The sequence below is a fragment of the Eupeodes corollae genome, chromosome 1 (assembly GCF_945859685.1).
Source record: "Eupeodes corollae chromosome 1, idEupCoro1.1, whole genome shotgun sequence".
Classification (NCBI taxonomy): domain Eukaryota; kingdom Metazoa; phylum Arthropoda; class Insecta; order Diptera; family Syrphidae; genus Eupeodes; species Eupeodes corollae.
The window spans coordinates 52,310,404-52,332,229 of record NC_079147.1 but is presented as its reverse complement, the minus strand read 5'-3'; the positions used below and the strand labels follow the sequence as shown (position 1 = coordinate 52,332,229).

General features: G+C 34.8%; 1 protein-coding gene across 11 annotated transcripts in view; it reads right to left on the bottom strand.

The window, feature by feature from the left end:
- LOC129938805 (F-actin-monooxygenase Mical) overlaps nucleotides 1-21,826 on the bottom strand; it is a 230,362-nt gene that overhangs the window by 186,630 nt on the left and 21,906 nt on the right. For all 11 annotated transcript variants that reach the window (XR_008780483.1, XR_008780484.1, XR_008780485.1 and 8 more), the window contains exon 2: nucleotides 8,359-8,428. The gene's annotated coding sequence lies outside the window, so the exon portion shown is untranslated. The remainder of the gene's footprint in view (nucleotides 1-8,358; nucleotides 8,429-21,826) is intronic.

The window sequence follows — 21,826 nt, the reverse complement described above, 5'->3', positions numbered from 1 at the left end:
CTCTGCCGTAATGTGTGTACGTCTAAAGCCTATCGCCAACAACCTGATAGGTCTGGTTTTAGACCAGGAAAGTCCACAGTTAATCAAATATTCACATTACGGCAGATCCTGGAAAAACCCAAGAGCACCAAATCGACACCCACCATCTTTTCATCGATTTCAAGGCCGCATATGACAGCATCTACAGGAACGAGCTGCATAGAGCCATGTCTTGTTTTGGCATCCCTGCCAAACTCATCCGTTTGTGCAAGATGACTAAAGGTTTGAAACAACTTAACAGAACCTTTCGATGTCAAAAAAGGTTTTAGACAAGGTGATGCGCTGTCATGCGATTTTTTTAACATCGTGCTGGAAAGAATAGTGCAGAGCTCACACGTCAACACTAGAGGCACTAACTTTCAAAAGTCTGTCCAATTACTAGCATATGCTGATGACATTGACATAATCGGAAGAACTCAGCGTGATGTCAATGGGGCTTTTGGGAGTATTGAGGAAGAGGCGGCAAAAATGGGTTTAACGGTTAATGAGGGCAAAACAAAGTACATGCTGTCGTCTAGAAAGGGCATACAACAAAACGTCACAATCGACAGACGTAACTTTGAGGTAGTCAAGGACTTCGTCTACCTAGGCTCCGCTGGAAACGCAGAAAACAACACCAGCGCTGAGATCAAACGCAGAATAACTCGTGCTAACCGCTGTTTCTTTGGGCTTAGAAAGCAATTGAGTGGTGAAGTCCTCTCTTGAGGGACCAAAATGTTGCTATATAAGACCGTTATCATCCCCGTCCTGCTATACGGTGCAGAAGCATGGACTATGACAGAAGCGGATGAAAGCACCTTGGGTCGCTTCGAGAGAAAAGTTCTTCGTGTGATCTACGGTCCCGTATGCATCGAAGGGGATTGGAGGAGAAGATGGAACGACGAGCTGAACGGGCTGTACAGCGACGTAGACTTACCCAGAAGGGTAAAAGTCCAACGACTAAGATGGATGGGTTACGTAGAGCGCATGGAAACCAATGCTGCGGCCGGAAAGTCTTCGAATCCACACCCAAAGGACAGCGCAGTAGAGAAAAACCTCGGACCAGGTGGCGCGCACAAATGGAAAGTGACCTCACCCAACGCGAAATTGGAGACATCTAGCTAGAAGAGAAGTTTGTTTGGAGAGGCCCTAGTTCACACAGGACTTTAGCGCCACCTTTAGTAAGTAAGTAAACGGAGTAAAATGCTGAACACAAACAACTTGATATTTGAAAGCCGGGAAATTAAAAAAAATCATCGTCAAAACAATCAAAATGGCGGAAGAGGCTGGTCGCTCTAGTGCAGAAGGTAAGGTAATTTATGAATCAAATTTATTTCAGGCTTCAAATGCTTCCCTTAAAATAATTGCTTTATCCATTTTTGTTGAACAATAAACTAGTCTTAACTTTTCTTGAATAACAAATTGTTACGTTTGACAGTGCTCAACTCTGAACTAAAAAAGAAAAACGCCAAATGACAGTTATAACTGTCCCCTTAAAATAGAACTGTAGTCCGAAATTTCTGAAAAATCTGAAGAGATGACAACCCTTTTATAAACAATTTTTGTTGTCAAATAATATTTGACAGTCCGTCAATTCAGTAGAGAACATACTTTTTGTCAATACTTTTGGATAAACCCAAATTTCTCTCTTCTGAATCAAATTTTCTCAATTTTGTAAGTGTAAATCATTTATGTTCATTATTTTCTTACATATCAAGCCTCATAGCTTGGTATATAAAGTTTATATTGTATACTAACATCCATTAGCCTGTTAATTAACTTTATCGGCCTATAACAGAGTGCATTTATGTGTGCGATTATCTGATAAAAACAAAACATCAACCTTAATAATAAAGTTATAATGTTAATTCAAGTCCACATATAAGTTAGCAAAAGTGCCATCTGATAAAATTTATAATCTACTTATGTGGTGATGGGGAAATTTTCCAATTAAAGAATTATGAGACTATGAAAGTGTGCACCCAAATAATAAATTGCAATTAAGTCACATTATTTAAAGACTCAGATCCAGATGTGACTTAGTTTATAACAAGTGAAGATATGAGACTCCAATTCCGGCGACTGAGACGACATAAACGGCAAAGGAAAAGAAGAGAAATCAACTTGATTATGAAAAGATTTAAATCACAGAAAATAGTTAAAAAACAAAAATTGAACATTATCCAGTGATTTGAGCAGAGTGGAAAAATAGCTTTCTATTTTTATATTTTTGCTAAATTGACAGATTGTGAAGCACCACAAATCATGGGAGTATGTTAATGGTAAATGTTTATGCACTCGATCACAACTGGAGCCCTACTACGATACGACAACGACAGCTACTCTTGACTTGTTTATTTTCTCCTAGGCACATGTTTAGCGATGTGGAAAGGTACCTTACCTACCTTCATTATATTTTGGGTAAATATTTATATCAGGTTTAACGTAGTTAGAAATTTATGTTTGTTTATTTTATTTTATGGAAATTGAAGAAAATGTGAAATTTGAAATTATAAATATAATAAAGAGCTTTGTTCAATGTCATTTATGGTGTTTGCGATACTTGCAGTAAATTTTTAATCAAAATTGAACCAGTTACAAATTTTCAGTAAAAGAAAAAACGTCAGATTTGTATTTGGATTCAATCAACTATTAACAACATGAGAGTCTAAGTTAGCAATTTTCAATTTCATTCATTTAGTTTACTAATTCCTTTATATACAAAAAACAGCGCATCTAAACACACCTTAACAGTTCGTAGAAAAAAAAAATTGCAAACGGTTCTAATAATTTGAAATGTCAAAAACTCAAAAGTTATAATTATTTAACAAATAACTGATTGATAAAATAACCATTTTAGGATTTAAACTTAAGTTAATTGTTAAGAGATAAAAAAAGACTCTAAATGGTTTAAAATAAGCAAAATGGTGTTTTAACATTTTAAAATTTTAATAAAATCAATTAAGTATTAATAGTAACCAACTGTCATGGTGTCGCTTAGATCGTTGCTTTTTATGAAAACACTTTAAATGGTGGATAAAATTGTGACATTCATTTCAGTTGTTGTAACAGAAATCCGAACATCGATTTCAAACAAAGGCATTGTATTTGTTACAATATAAATAAAGTTCCTAGACGTTTACAAAGATAAAATATTAACTTTGTTTTCCTTTAAACAACCAAAGAAAATTGTGATTATCGACAAAGACAATCCATATGACAACCGGAAACCTAGCTGCCATTTTGGTTTGAATACAAGTTGAAATGTCAATTTACACGAATGTATGTAATGTTCAAATCATTTTACCACACACATTGAAAGTTAAGATCAATTTTATATGAAATCATCAGAAACTTTTAACAGTGTTCAAAAAGTATGAAAATTCGAACAAGGATTTTTATAGTGCATACCTGATTTTAAGCGGAAAAGCTATCTGACGTTTTTTCTCGGTTAAGCTTAGTACACTTCTGATGCGAAACGAAAAATCCAATACAAAAATGACATGACGAAATCATAATTTTGCTGTGCTTTTCTTTTTTAGAGTACGCTGCTAAACGAAGAAATGTGTCATTTTAGTGGATAGCTGTACTAGATTTTTTAGTACAATTCTCCACTCTTTTTGTTTTCAATTTAATTGTCAGGCATATGAATTGCTTCCGAAATTTTGACGTTTAATTTTTTATTAAAAAAAAAGTTTAGTGGTGACTTTCGGTGTTTTGACTTTGATTTATATTTGATTTAAAATTTAAAATAAAACGAATTTGTCTAATGTGTTCTAACAATACATTTCTGAATCGGAAACTCAGTATATTGAAGATGTTATTGGTGATGTGCAAGATTGATGATTTCTCTTCGGAGGAAAAAAACTGGCTTCGTTGGTCGAAGCCAGTGAAGCCTTTTGGAAGTTGGAGCATAGGCTTTACAAAAATAATTCAGTCGTTGCGAGCCTCTGGAGTAATATAGCTGCATATATGAAATAGAATTCTTTTCCACTTTAGTTTACCAGCAGCTGACTGTCAGAACTTGTCAATAATTTTTGACAGCTGACAGAACTATCCACAAATATTTTTCCGCTGTGGTTTTTGTTTTCATTTTGCTCTGCACTTGGAGACCGACGAAAAAATTCGTTTTACTTCAGCTACGTACTAGGCTTAAAAAAAAAAAAAACTATACAAAAATTCATGACTTAAGAATAAATACGATAAAGTAGGAATATAATCACATTATTTCAACAATGCTTATTGGAAATTCTTCAAACGAGTTGATGGTAGATCTAAAAAATGTAACTATCACTTATCACATAAGCAGATTTGACTACATTCAAAACCTGAAAAAAAACAAATGAAATTTGAAGTATTTAAACTTGTGCAAAAAAGGAGCTTCTTGTAAAGCAAGTATCTGTTATGGAAAGATTGAGTTTTTTACTTTTTTCGGAAAAACTTATTTTTTTCACGAAATCGCAATAGTTTTTTATTTTAAGACTAAAGTAACTGATTTCTTTTTGTTTTCATAAAATGTCCATCAATTTAAATTGAAAAATCAAAAATCGGCCAAATGCACCGCTTGAATAAAAAAAATCAGTTGTCAAAACAAAACCATCGCCCATGTTCCGAATTTCGATCGAAAGTGAATTAAAGTCAGTGTTCAATTTCATGTGAAATGAAATTGCATGTTCTTCAATTCGATCGATTTCGAAAACTTCGAAATTGCTTCGAACTGTCAGAACTGAAGGATCATTCATTTTTATTTTGTTTCTGAAGTAAAATTGTTTATGTTGTGAAGTGAAGATGAATGCAATATTATTGGCAATTTTAAGTGGAAAAAGGAAGCAGAATTAAAGATAAAAAAACAAAAACACGAATTTTTCGAGACAAATCAAATACATTGGATTTACCTGACACAATGTAAGTGTGTGAAAATTATGCAGAATTCTTGATTTCATCTTTTAATCTTTCATTGTAATTTTAGATTAGCAAAGGAGCTTTTTTATATGTTCTAAGGGAAATACAAGTTTTTATAATACCTTCATCGATTTCTTTAATTCAAAAACTTGCATCAACACTCCGATTTCTAGCAGAAGAAAGCTATAAAAGATAAATTGATAGAATGCGTTCAAAAAATGGAACAAACCGGAATACAGACAATCCATTTGCATGTTCGAAAATCCAATTCACAATAACGAACTGTGGAACAACAGATTCACTTTCGCAAAGTGTATCCACAATAAGTGAAATGCAGAACATCACATATCATCCATTATATTGTTATTGTTAATAATTATTGGGTCCGTTCTGAATCCTAACAAAAACTGACAATTGCTGCACAAATGATGTTCCACACTATACAAGTGTGATAGTTTTGGGTTAAATTGAGCGCTTCCAAGAGAGAAAAATAATTTCTTTAATTTTTGGACAGACATTTTTGATCTGTCAAATGTCATATTGCTGTACGTAAATTGACTGTTATTAGCGGCTTTCGTTCAATTTGCTTCACATTGATTGAGTTGCAGACTATTTTTACCAAGAAACCATTCTATATTTTTTTTCTAAGTTTTGCTCTCTCTAAATTTCACCCCTCTTTTCAAAATTTGACAGACCAACAATTTCTGCCCAAAAATCTTGAAATCAAACCTATACATATACATATGCCCATGTTCTTTACACTTTACGAAAGTGAATTGGGGTTTTCCACAATTCGTTATAGTGAATTGGATTTTCGAACATGCAAATAATGGATGTTCTGTATTTCAGTTTGTTCTATTTTTGAACGCATTCAAATCACATTTTTTATTTCTGTGAATTGATCTTTGATAGCTTCCTTCTGTTAGAAATCTGAGCGTTGCAGCAAGTTTATGAATTGAAGGAATTAATGAAGGTATTATAAAAGGTTTTATTTCCCTTAGAACATATAAAAAAGCGTATTTGCTTAATCTAAACTTGCAATGAAAGCTTAAAAGAAAAAATTTACTTTATTTATATCAATATATTTTTATTTGTCTCGCAAAATTTGTCTTCTTATTTTTTCTCTTGAATTCTGCTTCTTTGTTTAACTTAAAATTGCCAATAATATTGCATCCATCTTCACAACATCAAACATTTTACTTCAGAAACAAAATAAAAATGGATGATCTTTCAGTTCTGACAGTTCGAAGCAATTTCGAAATTTTGACAGTTCGAAGCAATTTCAAAGTTTTCGAAATCGATCGAATTGAAGAACATGCAATTTCATTTCACGTGAAATTGAAAAGTGATTTCAATTCACTTTCGATCGAAATTCGGAGCATGGGCGATAGATATTCCTGAACATAATGTCAAAATTATAATAACAACAATAGCCGTGTTTTTTTGGTATTCCATATATAGTACAGTGAGACATTGCCAAATAACGTAATGTGATACTCGATTTCAAAGTTTTAACCAAGCAATTTGACATAAAATACAAACTTCAGGGTGGGGGTTTGTTCGTAGACTGCTACATTGACTGTGGTGTTGAACCGAGCTTGAAGCTATTATTAAATATTTTTTCTATTGTTTTTTTCTGAAAAATAAGCCCAATTATTCTATTTTCGTTAACAAAAGTAAATAATATCAACAGTAACAGATTGATTTTTTCCCCAATGGAAAACACATGATTCCAAATGCACAACTACTCAACGAACACAGCCATCGATATACAAATGCAATATCAATCGTACAAACATTTGAGAACGAATTCACAAATGATCCATTCGAGACTCGTATAAATGTCAAAAACCCATCCGAAGTAAAATTCTACTTTAAATTTTATCGGTAGTATTCATACTGCGGATATTGTTTTTGTTATTCGTGTAAAATCCTACTATAATATGGATAGATTTTCCAACAAAACACGGGTACTGTAAACATGTAGGTGTTGGAGGTCGATACGTATACAAAAGAATCTGGTCTCTGAATGTCTTTGGTTATCGAAATAAAGAAAAAAAGTACAAATATTAAGAAATGAAACGTCAAATTGAATGTAATTTAAGATCTTAAGGGTAAGAAAACACTTGGTTTCACACTTTGAGAACTACGCCACTCTATGAAATCAAAAACAAAAGTGTTAAATTTTCACGCTTTGAGGTAAGTTCAAGGAATTTAAATTAAAAATCAACTGTTTTCAAAGTTAACCGAACAAACTACAGAAAATAAAAGCAAAACTATCTCCCAAAAACAATTATATCATCATCTAAGAGTATCTTTCTATCTGATAAATTAAAAAAATTAAAACATCTCTCTCTATCACTCTATGGTATAATGTAGACCAGCTCCTGTAGGTTTTTTTTTTTTTTAATTTTAACCAAAACATAGTTTACGCTATAAATAAAAACTCAATTACATAAACACGAATTCGGTATTTTATTTTTTGAAAATTAAAAGTATATCGAGCATTCGAGGAGCAGCGCAAAGTACAAATTACAGTTCAACAGCAGAGATATGTATCTTAAATATAGAATATACTATGTATACATATCTGAATCGATAATCGGTTGTTTAGCGCATATAAAAACATTATCCAACCGCAGCAGCAAGATACAAATTATAAAACGTACCTAGCACAAACAGTAGCTGAAGGTGCTACACGCTAATGCCGCCTCTTAAATCGGTGTCGGTAGTGCAGTAACAGAACTGACAGCCACAAGAAATTTCAAAAAACTACTATAAGTGTTATTTAAGGAGCATATAGGGTGGAGTCGTCGTCGTCGTCATCGTCGTCGTCGTCATCGTCGTCGTCGTCGTTGTTCGTCGAGACCGATATCTTGGCGGTTGTCGATTACAATGATGGACATGGCATGCCAACTGCTTACCGCTTACCATACAACAACCATGCATCTCTCTGAGCCTTAGAAATCTGAATCTGTCTGTGGTCGGTATTTGGTCTCGTTGGTGCTACCCTACAAATTTTCCAGATAAACTCGTAAATGTCGATGATTAGACATTACGATACGACAATGTTGTTTCGTTTTGCAATACAATTTTCACCGCGTCTAAAGTGTATGCTCGCATAGAGTTAACAAATTTATCGTTGAAACTATCTGATCTATTGATCTCTGGTCTAAAAAATCTCTTGGACAAATGCCAATGATTCTCCTTTAGTGTGCTTAGGTACCTATAGTTTAGTTTTATATATAACGTAGGTAAAGTTAAAGAAAACAAATAAGTTGAGTGTGTTCAAAGAGTAAAAACAAAAGGGTGGGGAGAAAATTTATTCGAAGTTTATTTTTAAATGAAATACAATTTTAGATAACAGTACACATTTTGGGATCGATAATATAATACAAAGTTTATTATTTTTTGTTCAATATTAAAAATTTAACTTACCTAAGAACTTTGTTGATCTTATAAATTCATCTAAAATTCGAAGAAGAAAATAATTTCTTTACCGAAAAAGCTGGAAATAGAAATAAGAAAAACAAAACAATTGTATTAATTAAGAATTTAGTGTTTGAAAAATGAAAAAAATTAATTTTATTGATTTAGGTTAATTAAAAGAGCATATGTACAAAACAGAAGTATATTTTTTTGTGTACATATAATTTAAATTAATAAATTATTTATTTTTATTATAATCCCTTGACAGGTGATTTATTTGTATATTTTAATATTATTTGTTGTGGAGTATCAGCAGAGACTGTGTTCAAGGAAAATAGTATGGAGGTGTTCAATCAGAAGATGTCGGTTTGTGATCGGCACTTTGAGATATAACATGATCAGGAAACTTAGCAAAATTGTGAATGTCTCGATGCAACAGTTCTTGATTATTAACATAGGTTAAAATAATCCTGCCCACTGATGGTGATTGTAAGCTGAAAATCCGGATCATCTTGATGCATAAGAAGGGCCAATCATTGAAGTTACGACGTTACCGATTATTGACTGACCTTTTACCTTAAGACTTAAGCATTTATACAAAATATGGTGTAATGACGTTTGTGGTATGCCTAATTTTAAAGAACGACAAGGAATCAAGAAACCTGGGTTTTTGTTAAGCTTACTGGCAAAAGCAGCAATATTCTGAATTGTTCTTAGTTTAATCAAACATCTTTGATTCTTCATATTTTTGTTCCAAATGCCTAAATTTTTAAAACAGCTTTACAATTGCCAGCAAAAAATGAAAACCATGTTAACCCAAAAGTGCTTTAATTTTCGAATTGTTACACCATTTTTGTAGAGAATTGTAACAATGGACCGTTTCAGACAAATTAATGGACTTTATTAGCTGTCAACGGCGACTTTGCCTAAAGCGCCAGTTATAGCTATCATTGAAATCGATATTTGCCGGTGTTTCCTTTTCATAAGAAATGAAAATTGTATATCACCCAAAGAATTTTTTTTTTTTTTGAGGAAAAAAAGTGTAATATCGTATGTTTTTCTTTCAAAATTTATTTTTCTATTATCCGGACGGAAATTCATTTTCCTGAACAGCTGATACTATTATGTTTAAAAGTGAAACGAATCGTTCCACTGATTTGTGTTGCAATTTCACACCATTTCAATGACAGATTTCTGTCAGTAAAAGTTTTTCAGTGAATTTCAATCAAGAAATATTTTTCAATGACAGAAACTTTTAATGATAGCTATAAACGACCTGTCAAGAAAATTCAAATGTTTGTTTTCAATGATGAAAACCAATGATAGCTATAACTGGCGCCTAAGTTTGAACTAACTTGCTTTATCTTCAAGTCCCTTACGTGCGTCGGCTTAAACTTCCCAATTTCAAAACCTTATTAAAGCGAGTATTGTACGATTTGTATTAATTAGAATTTTCTGTTTTTAACAATATTCAAATATTGCTGATATGTCAAAACAAAACTCAAGTGTAATTATTAATAATTGCTTAGATTTTTAACTCATTTAGAAACGACTGTTGTCAGAAATTGTTTATCTATCAATTTACCAATATCAAAAACGTACAACAGGCGAAAGTTATCATTAGTTTTCAACTTTAAAACCAATCATTGACATTTCTTTGACAGGTTGGTCATAGCTTTTATTGAAAATTTCTGTCGGTTGGACAAAAATGGAGATTAGAATTCATTATTAAAAGTAAAACTGACAGGTAGAAATACAAAGAAAAATCGAACGCTTTCAGTGCAAAGATATTGTTCCGAATTATGAAGTCATATCAGTTCATATGCCGAATCCAAACGGCTAATTTGAGAAAGCACTTTTTCATGACAAGAGTTACTCTTGGAATCAATTCCTCGCAAGAGGCAGTACCCGTGAAAAGACTTTAGATGGCATAGACAGGGATCGAACCCAAGACCTCTGTATTTGTCGATCGGAAATTACTAGAACAAAATTTGATTTTTATTATTTTTCGGTCGGAAATTCATTCCTAAACAGCTGATTCTTTTATGTCCAAAACAAACCAATAAAATCGTTCCACTAATTTGTGTTTCAATTAAACACAATTCCAATGACAGATTCTGTTCATTTCAATCAGGGGAATTTTTTCAATGACAGGAATTTTCAATGATCGCTGTCAAAATTTTCAATGATCGCTGTCAAAAAGAGAAATTTGCTTTTTTTTTATTGTTTTCTTCTAAGTCAAAAAAATGCTTATTTGTACTTTTATTCACTTTGAAAGTTAAATACATACTTTCAATCCATCTCCTCAACAGAGTTGTGTATTGTTGTAAATCGTAACTATTTGACACTTTAACAATAAGTTTAGGAAAGATGTGATGACGTTATATAGTTACAAATCGTAGCAATCTTGATGTTTAGAAACGACAATAATTTATATGGTAGAATACAGATCTGACCAATGGCATAGTATTTTCTTGTCAATTGTCAAAATCTGACAATTTCAAAAATGACAGCTGTCCAAATAGCATCCTATCGAAATTGGTCAGTTTAGCGACAAGATACTAATACCCAAAGTGTGTTTTAAACTTTGTTTTCATACATTTTGACTTTGAAGTCAATTTTTTAAACTTCCATTGACTGCAAAAACCTTATTTCATTTTAACTATAAAGTGCAGGCTTTTGAAAAGGTACAATTTAGAACTGCAAGTGTTGCCGTTGTTTTTAATTTTTTTGTTTAGATTTTAAGTATTTTTTTTAAAATTACTTTCCCGTCTAAAGGAGGGAGTAATTGATAGTAAACAATGCTTGCATTAAGCTCCTCTACCAGAAACCGTTATTATATATTACCCGTGTTTTGTTGGAAAATCTATCAATAGTATAGTAGGATTTTACACGAATAACAAAAATAATGTCCGCAGTATTAATACTACCGATAAAAGTTAAAGTAGAATCTTACTAGGGATGGGTTGTTGACATTTAAACGAGTCTCGAATGGATCATTTGTGATTTCGTTCTCAAATGTTGGTACGATTGATATTGCATTTGTATCTAGAGGGCTGTGTTCGTTGAATAGTTGTGCTTTTGGAATCATGTGTTTTCTATTGGGGAAAAAATCAATCTGTTACTGTTGATATTATTCAGTTTTGTTAATGAAAATGGACTAACTGCGTTTATTTTGCAAGGAAAAACAATAGAAAAGATAATTAAGTTTTGCTGTTTTTTTTGCTGAAGTTAATCTAAACTTTGGATTTTCACAAAACATTCTTCTATTTGTGTTTTTTTTTTTAAATTATGATTCTGACAGGTCTTGTTTCATTTGTACCAAATTTTAAATACAAAAATTTGGCTACTGCCGATGCGTTTTCTTGGGAATTTTCTACTATACTTTTTATAGAATGCCAAAAAACACTCGGGTAGTTTTGCTTTAATCAAAAAAAACCATATTCTTATATAATGTTGAACTAATCAGTTCTTCATTGTTAAACACGAATCAATCTACCTCACTTGCACTTTATAAAAAACATCGAAACACCATTTGCATTTTAGAAAGTGCTGTCAAAGTTAATCATTTTTAAATCTTCTTGTGCGGTGGAAACACCAAAAAGATTTATTTAATCTAAACTGAGATAAACCTTTGCTGGAAACAATGCAAAACTTAACTATCTTTTCCATTGTTTTCTCTTGCAAAAAAAGCCCAGTTAGTCTATTTTCATTAACAAAATTAAATAATATCAACAGTAACAGATTGATTTTTTCCCCAATGGAAAACGCACACATAATTAAAAATGCATAACTACTCAACAAACACAGCGATCGAGATACAAATGCAATACCAATCGTGCCAACATTTGAGAACGAAATCACATAAGATCTCGTATAAATGTCAAAAATCCATCCGTTGTAAGATTCTACTTGTAACTTTTATCGGTAGTATTCATACTGCGTTGGAATGTTTTTGTTATTCGTGTAAGATCTCACTATACTATTAATGGCTTTTCCAACAAAACACGGGTAATACAGTGCTTAGTAAAACTAATGGTGGAATATTTAAATGCAAACCACCAACAATTTTTAAATTGTATCCCTACACACTTAAAAACAAGTACTTTGCAAAGCCTATTTCTAGAAATGTCACTTTAAAATTACTGAAAAATGAATCCTGTCACCAATGGGCAGGTTCAGAAAACATAAGGGATTTTATTTGCAGTCAACTGGATTTCTTGAACACAAATTTTGACCAAGCCAACTAGTTAGATCTTCAAGTGTCATACATTTCAAACTCGCAGCTTTACTTCACTAACTTCTGCCTTTAGTTCATTGTAAAAAAAACTACTAATAACATTACTGTCCACAAAACATTCCTCAGGTAAACTACAAGTCCATCGTAATTTGCATTTCGTATTATAAGAAAATATTACTTATTTCTTTTCTAATTTAACGATGAACCTTTTACACAAAATATTAAATGGAATCGTGCGGAAAAAAAATAAATAAAATAAAGTTCAATTTTCAGTTATGTAATTGAAAACAAAATTGATTAACTGTCATTCTGACACAAGTTGACTTAACTTGATAGTGGGGGACATTTTTCTTGACTAACTTTCCAGTCAACTTTCCAATAAAGTTGCCTTAATTGGAATGCGATTTTTTGGCAGCTGGCCAATCAGATATTAGAAACTTGCCTTTCTTTCAAGTCCCCTATGACACCTGATCTGCACAATAATTATTATTCTAATCTTCCGCTGTTTCACGAAGCAAATACTTTAAATATCAATGAAATATCTACATTGTTTCCATTGTTATTATTTGATTCGTTTTTAATTATCCATCTATAAATGATTGCGGTTAACTTCAATTAAGTTTTATGTCAATATTTGTTTTTACAACAAGTAATTAAAACAATACCTAGTAGTTGCTCAAAAATCCTTCAACCAAGTATTTTTCCAATCCATTAACTTCTTTAGCGAGGTCATTTTATATATATGTACTCGTACCTATATAAGTTTAGGTGAGTAAACAACAAAATCAATAATCATTCTTCCTTTACAAATTTTTAATTATAAACCACTATACCATTAACCCTATTCCAAGTTACTTGTCAAAGTACTGCACAGTGTAAACCAACATCATGTTGACTTAGCTAGCAAAACTATTAAAAATGTATCTGCAATTTAATCCCGACCTTGGTTAAGTAAATACAAAAAAAAGTAAAACAAACTACTGGAAAAATAAAACATAAAACGCTGACAATGTCAAGAGGGAATACCACACATGTACTCATATGAATATTATATACATAAAGTTATATATGTATGCTGTGAAGTTGGTGCTGCTTTTTAATGAAATTCAAGCACTCAAAGTACACCCTCAGTGTCAGTGTAATTGGAGTCATATTTCACCGTTAGCTCACAACATTTCCATCATCAGACGAGTTAAACTCCCACTTGGAGGAAAAAACAACAACAACACTGTCTCTACCACCATCACATCGATCGTGAAAAAGGCACAAACATACTGCACCACACATGCTCGTAAAGTTATTTATCTTTGGTGTGCATTTTTCTGTGATTGATTCGATTTTGTTTTCTTTTTCTTTTTTTTTTTTTGAAAAATAAAGTGTTTCATGTTTCTGCGAAAACATATTCAAGCTCTATCAACCTACATGGATATTTTAAAACTATCTTACCGACCTACCTATAGGTAATTAGATTCATGTCCTAATTGGACCACCTACGCAAAATTATATCAACCAACGCTTAAGTGGACGCCTGTCATACACACTGCCTTCAATATTATGTACAATAGATGTAAAGTGGTTTTGTTGTCCTACACCCTGTTGCCACTTTTGATAAACATCAAGTTCTGGAATATCAGCTAAACAAAAGAAATGTCAATTGGCTAAAGAAAAAAAAAAGAATAAAAACAACACAAAACATAGGCGAAACAAGAGTAATCAAAGACGAGACGAGCCTCCTCACATCGACCGACCGACCTCCACTTACTCACGTTCTTATTTTTGTTTTTTTTTTTTTTTTTTTTGTTATTTATTGAATATAAAATAAACAACAAAATTATTATCAAGCATCTGTAACGCAAAAGCTAAAGCAAATAAACCGAACCCGATGTGTGAATTAAGATTAGCAGGTGACTTTTGCTTTCAATCAAGAAACACAAACGAACTATCTACAAAAAAAGAAGTCTTTCTCAAGCTCTCTCATTATTTGATATTATATAATGTTTTTTGGGTTCATTGACACGTTCGCGTCGTCACTTTAATGATGCACGTCTTTTATAACTCACAAGAAGAATAGATTATACATAAATAATTAGCGTGACACTGCCCTGAACTTAATTAATTCACTTTATTTTATAATATCAATAAAACGATTACAAATTTGTCTCGAATCAAATTTGGGGAAAGAGAGATAGAGTGATTCATTCGCTGAACCGCGCATTGTACGTCAAAATAAAAATTAAAATAATTAAATAAAATTCGTATTATCTTTTGTGGTTATTGTCAATCTTGTTTCCTTTTTTTCTTTTGACTTAAAATATGGGGGCGACAAGTTTTAAACTGTCATTTGTTATTTTTTTAAAAGAAGTTTATGACAATTTTTCCTTTGTTGAATTTCTTTTTAGAATTTAGTTTATTTGCGATTCCTGTCAAAAATTGATTAATATTGAAATTATTTAAGTCAAAGAATTAAAAATTTTTAGCATGTTGTACAAATGAACTCACTATGGCGCGTGTTGTTTGTGAATTTTAAAAAGTATAAAAATACCCGTGTTTTGTTGGAAAATCTATTCATAGTATAGTAGGATTTTACACGAATAACAAAAACAATATCCATAGTATGAATAATACCTATAAAATTTAGAGTAGAATCTTACTACGGATGGGTTTTTGACATTTATACGAGTCTCGAATGGATCTTACATATGTGATTTTGTTCTCAAATGTTGGTACGATTGATATTGCATTTGTATCTTGATGGCTGTGTTTTTTGAGTAGTTGTGCATATAGAATTAGGTATGTGTTTTCCATTGGGGAAACAAATCAATCTTTTATTGTTGATATTATTTAGTTTTGATGTTCAAATGGTAGACATGTGCATTCAAGAGGACACAAGCGTCCACAGGTTTTTCTCAAAACCCACCTCTGTCTATCAACTCCTACTCTCACCTCCCCGCGGTGAACATCGGGTGCCTATTACCTCAACTGGAGATTGGGTTCCAACACCAGTGGAAAGTTGTTGGGGGCAGCAAACGAGAGAGGGGGGGAGAGGTGTTTCCACTAAGGCTCCTCTCCTTATCCAGGCGGCAGCGGACGAATTCTCGAGATAGAATCAACGGTGGCGTCTACAGTTCCAGTAAGGTCGAACTACTTAGTGAACACCTTATAGGGCTTCTTCGACATATTCGGAGCCCAGGCCTATAAGGAGCGGTTCATCCGGCTCCCCTTCCTTGGAGTTATACTAAGGATCTGGCCCTCCAGGTTGGGGGTTGTGCCATCGGGGTGACTTCCTGGCTACGTAAAAACATCATAGTTTCGAAGCAACAACAAGCCTCGGATACGGACGGATTCACTGTTGACAACCCACGCAAACGAAATAAGGACAACGAACTTCGGATATGTACGTGGAATGTTAGGTCCCTTAACAGACCACGTGCAGCCGAACAATTAGCGGAAGCCCTAAACTGCTGCAAGGCAGATATTACAGCCATCCAAGAAGTGCGATGGGATGGACCGGGTAAACGCAAACTAAAAGACTGCGATATATACTACGGCGACTGCTACCGAGAACAAAGACAGCGTCTATTTGGGTGTGGATTTGTTGTTGGAACTAGGCTCAGGCAAAAAGTCTTGAGTTTCAACAGTGTGAGCGAGCGCATCACGACAATCCGCATCAAGGCTAAATTTGCCAACATAAGCCTAATATGCGCGCATGCCCCAACAGAGGAGAAAGATGAAGACACCAAAGATATGTTCTTCGAGCTCTTGGACAAGACATATGAGCAGTGCCCTGGCTATGACATTAAAATTGTCTTAGGAGATTTTAATGCCAAGCTAGGAAGAGAAGACATCTTTGGTGGCATAATCGGGAGATACAGCCTGCACGACACTACCTCCGACAACGGATTCAGGCTGGTCGATTTCGCTGCGGGGCGAGACGTTCTGGTAGCTAGTACACAGTTCACACATCTTAATATCCACAAGGGGACATGGAAATCTCCTGATCAATCAACCGTCAACCAGATTGACCACATTGCGATCGACGCACGACACTTCTCCAGTATCCAGGATATCCGAACATTCCGAGAGGCCAACATTGACTCGGACCACTACCTCGTTGTAGCCAAGGTACGGCTACGGATATCCCGATCCAAGCCAAAACAAGGAAGTACTGTGAGAAGATTCGACGTTAGACGGCTACAATCGCAAGAGACTGCCATGTCCTTTTCCGATCGAGTCTCTAATAACCTCCTAAGGAGTCTTATGCTTCCTGCATTAAGCATTGAAAACCAGTGGCAACATTGCCTTGCAGCCATCAGAGATGCCGCCTCTGAAGTGCTAGGTTTCACACGGCCACCACAGCGAAACCCCTGGTTTGACGACGAATGCCGGCAAGCGCACGCAGCGAAACAAGAGGCATACAAAACGGCGCTGCACAAAAGGACTAGAGCTGCTCGCGAGCTCTACGAGCAGAAGAGGAGAGAGGAACACCGGCTTCTTAGACGGAAAAAAAGAGAGCACGAGAAGCGCGTGATCGAGGAGATAGAGGGATGCCACAACAGGAATGAGGTTCGTAAATTTTACCAAAAGGTAAAAAAAACCTCCCAAGGGTACCAGCCACGAACCGAAGCCTGTAAAGACGATCAAGGGAACATCGTAGTAGAACCACAGTCGATGCTGAGAATATGGAAAGATCACTTCTCCAAATTATATAACGGCGATGACGAACCGAATTCCGCTGTAATAGAGATAGAACCACTCAACCTCGGCGACGAAGATCAACAATTCCGCCCACCCGACCTTGACGAAGTGAAGATAGCTATATCTAAACTTAAGTCAAACAAAGCTGCTGGAGCTGACGGCATCACCGCCGAACTATTCAAAGCAGCAGGCGATGACTTGGTAGGGAGCATGCACCAACTCATCTGCAAAATATGGTCGGAAGAAAGCATGCCCGATGAGTGGAATCTCAGCATTGTGTGCCCGATACATAAGAAAGGAGACCCTCTAAACTGCGCCAACTACAGAGGCATCAGTCTCCTTAACATTGCGTATAAGATCCTCTCTGCCGTATTATGTGAACGTCTGAAGCCATTCGTCAACAACCTGATTGGTCCTTATCAGTGTGGCTTCAGACCAGGAAAGTCCACTATCGACCAAATATTCACACTACGGCAGATCTTGGAAAAAACCCAGGAGCTTCAAATCGATACCCACCATCTCTTTATCGATTTTAAAGCCGCGTATGACAGCATCTATAGAGAAGAGCTCTACCGAGCAATGTCTAGTTTTGGCATCCCTGTCAAACTTATCCGTTTGTGCAGAATGACGATTGAGAATGCACGCTGCTCTATCAAGGTCGGAAAAGATCTTACCGATGCATTTGATATCAAAAAAGGATTTAGACAAGGCGATGCACTGTCATGCGACTTCTTCAACATCGTTCTGGAAAGAATTGTGCAAAACTCAATCGTCAACACTAGAGGCACAATCTTCCAAAGATCCATCCAATTACTCGGATACGCAGATGATATTGACATAATTGGAAGATCAAAGCGTGATGACAGTGGAGCGTTTTTGAGCATTGCGACGGAAGCGAAGAAGATGGGTTTAGTGGTCAATGAGGGCAAGACCAAGTATATGCTGTCATCAAAAAAGGACACTGAACGACGACGTCTTGGACAAAACGTCACCATGGACAGCTATAACTTTGAGGTAGTTAAGGACTTTGTCTACCTAGGCACCGCTATTAATGCAGACAACGACACCAGCGCTGAAATCAAACGAAGAATAACTCTTGCAAATCGCTGCTTCTTTGGACTTAGAAGGCAATTGAGAAGTAAAGTCCTCTCTCGAGCATGTAAAATTACCATCTATAAGACACTCATCATCCCGGTTCTCATTTATGGCGCTGAGGCCTGGACCCTGTCAAAGAAAGATGAGAGCATCTTAGGATACTTCGAGAGAAAAATTCTTCGGGCGATTTTTGGTCCCGTACGCATAGATGGAGAATGGAGGAGAAGATATAACGACGAGCTGTACGGGCTGTACAGCGACACTGACCTAGTTAGCAGAATCAAAGTCCAACGGCTTAGATGGCTAGGTCATGTAGAGCGGATGGACATCAACGCTCCAGCCCTGAAGGTCTTCGAATCCAATCCCGAGAGACGGCGCAGTAGAGGAAGACCGCGACTCAGGTGGCGCACCCAGGTGGGAGAGGACCTCAACCAACTTGGCGTGCGAAACTGGAGACAGCTAGCTAGGGACCGAGCTGGCTGGAGACGCTTGTTGGTTGAGGCCCAGGTCCGCCCCGGACTGTAGCGCCACCTTAAGTAAGTAAGTAAGTAAGTATTATTTAGTTTTATTAATGAAAATGGACTTACTGAAGTGGTCTTATTTTGCAAGAGAAATTAATAGAAAAGATAATTAAGTTTTTCTATATTTCTACCAAAGGTTTAACTCAGTTAAGATTAAATAAATCTTTTTGGTGTTTCCAAGTGAGATAGTTTGATTCGTGTTAAACAATGAATAACTGATTAGTTCAGCACCATATAAGAATAAGCTACCTACTCCATGTCATAAAGAATTTGTACATAAAGAATTTATGCTAGTTTTAAGCTCGCTTCAACGAAACATGTTAATGTAGTAGTCTATGAACAAACCCTCTTCTTGGAGTTTTTATTTTATGTCAAAGCTGCAATTGTTATATGGCCTTTTTTTATAGAATCTCAATTTCCAGATGTTTTCTTACCATTTTTTTTTTTCCATTTTTTTAGTTTTAGTTAGTTTGTTTTTACTAAGTTAATTTTAACATTTGATTTTCACAAAACTTTCTTCTATTTGTGTTTGTTTTTTTTATTATAATTCTGACAGATTCTGTACCAATTTTTAAATACCAAAATCTGGCTACTGCGGATAGTTTTGTTGGGAATTTCTCACTGTACTAAAGGGTGATTTTTTTGAGGTTAGGATCACGCGGGATTTCAAACATGGTGTCAAAGAGAAAGATGCTTAGTATGCTTTGACATTTCATCATGAATAGACTTACTAACGAGCAACGCTTGCAAATTATTGAATTTTATTACCAAAATCAGTGTTCGGTTCGAAATGTGTTTCGCGCTTTACGTCCGATTTATGGTCTACATAATCGACCAAGTGAGCAAACAATTAATGCGATTGTGACCAAGTTTCGCACTCAGTTTACTTTATTGGACATTAAACCAACCACACGAATGCGTACAGTGCGTACAGAAGAGAATATTGTGTCTGTTTCTGAGAGTGTTCCTGAAGACCGTGAAATGTCGATTCGTCGCTGTTCGCAGCAATTGGGTTTGTGTTATTCGACCACATGGAAGATTTTACGCAAAGATCTTGGTGTAAAACCGTATAAAATACAGCTCGTGCAAGAACTGAAGCCGAACGATCTGCCACAACGTCGAATTTTCAGTGAATGGGCCCTAGAAAAGTTGGCAGAAAATCCGCTTTTTTATCGACAAATTTTGTTCAGCGATGAGGCTCATTTCTGGTTGAATGGCTACGTAAATAAGCAAAATTGCCGCATTTGGAGTGAAGAGCAACCAGAAGCCGTTCAAGAACTGCCCATGCATCCCAAAAAATGCACTGTTTGGTGTGGTTTGTACGCTGGTGGAATCATTGGACCGTATTTTTTCAAAGATGCTGTTGGACGCAACGTTACGGTGAATGGCGATCGCTATCGTTCAATGCTAACAAACTTTTTGTTGCCAAAAATGGAAGAACTGAACTTGGTTGACATGTGGTTTCAACAAGATGGCGCTACATGCCACACAGCTCGCGATTCTATGGCCATTTTGAGGGAAAACTTCGGAGAACAATTCATCTCAAGGAATGGACCGGTAAGTTGGCCACCAAGATCATGCGATTTGACGCCTTTAGACTATTTTTTGTGGGGCTACGTCAAGTCTAAAGTCTACACAAATAAGCCAGCAACTATTCCAGCTTTGGAAGACAACATTTCCGAAGAAATTCGGGCTATTCCGGCCGAAATGCTCGAAAAAGTTACCCAAAATTGGACTTTCCGAATGGACCACCTAAGACGCAGCCGCGGTCAACATTTAAATGAAATTATCTTCAAAAAGTAAATGTCATGGACCAATCTAACGTTTCAAATAAAGAATCGATGAGATTTTGCAAATTTTATGCGTTTTTTTGTTTTTTTTAAGGTTCTCAAGCTCTCAAAAAATCACCGTTTATATGTACAAATAAATCACTCATATAATGTTTTATATGTGATTTTATTAAATTTAAAGTTGCCGGAAAACAAAATTTTATTTTTGCAATCACAAAGCTAGTTGAATTTTAGCTGTATTCCAGACCATGTTTCAAATAGTTTCAGACTAAAAGCTTTAGTCATTTTTAGACCGAAGTCGTTCCACACTTCAAAAGTTGCGCTAATTCTTACAAAAGAGAGCACGCGAGAGAGTAAAACATTTCCTCTTTCTGTCAGATTTAGTCCGAGGAATTTTTTCTGGCGATTCCTGGGCTGGCTGTCAAATTCGATTTGACGTTCGCGGCAAGTAATGACAGAACAAAAAAATAACGTGTGTGGCCTTTTAACTCGTTAATTTAACTATTGACTAAGGGTTGCCCAATTAATTTTATTATTTTCATTTAAGTTTTAGTAAATGCGAATATAGTTTAAATATTCTGTTTCCTAATGTTCATACAATTTATATCTTTTCATAAAACTGTTACTAAAGAAGAAATGTGTAGTACAAAAAATTTATACTTATAATTGTCAACATTTATTAAAAATTGTAGGTTTTTTCAAAAAAAAAAAACTAATTTATGTTTGATAATTTAAGGGATAACTTTATTTTTATCTAAAATAAATATAAGTTTACTTTTGTTGATATTTATTTTATTTGATTCTTATTCATGATTCTTCGGTAACTCTGCTCAAATATAATTTGACGTTAAAAAAGTAGTATAAACTTGTGCAAATCGGTGCGAAAACCGTTCCAGACATTTGGACAGTTTGCTTTCTCTATGACATTCGGCCAACTTTTAGTGCAAGAAATGTCTGGAACCGATTTTTGACTACTTAGTGTGTTATAACAGTCAGACGTTTTTAGAAAGACGTATGTTAATAAGTGCGATTGAGAAAGTAAGTGAAATAAAAATACTTTAAAAACTCCCAAAACGCTGAGTTATGAGTTCAGGGTTGTCTTGCATGGTTTTTGACGTTTCTTTTTCTTGGCGTTG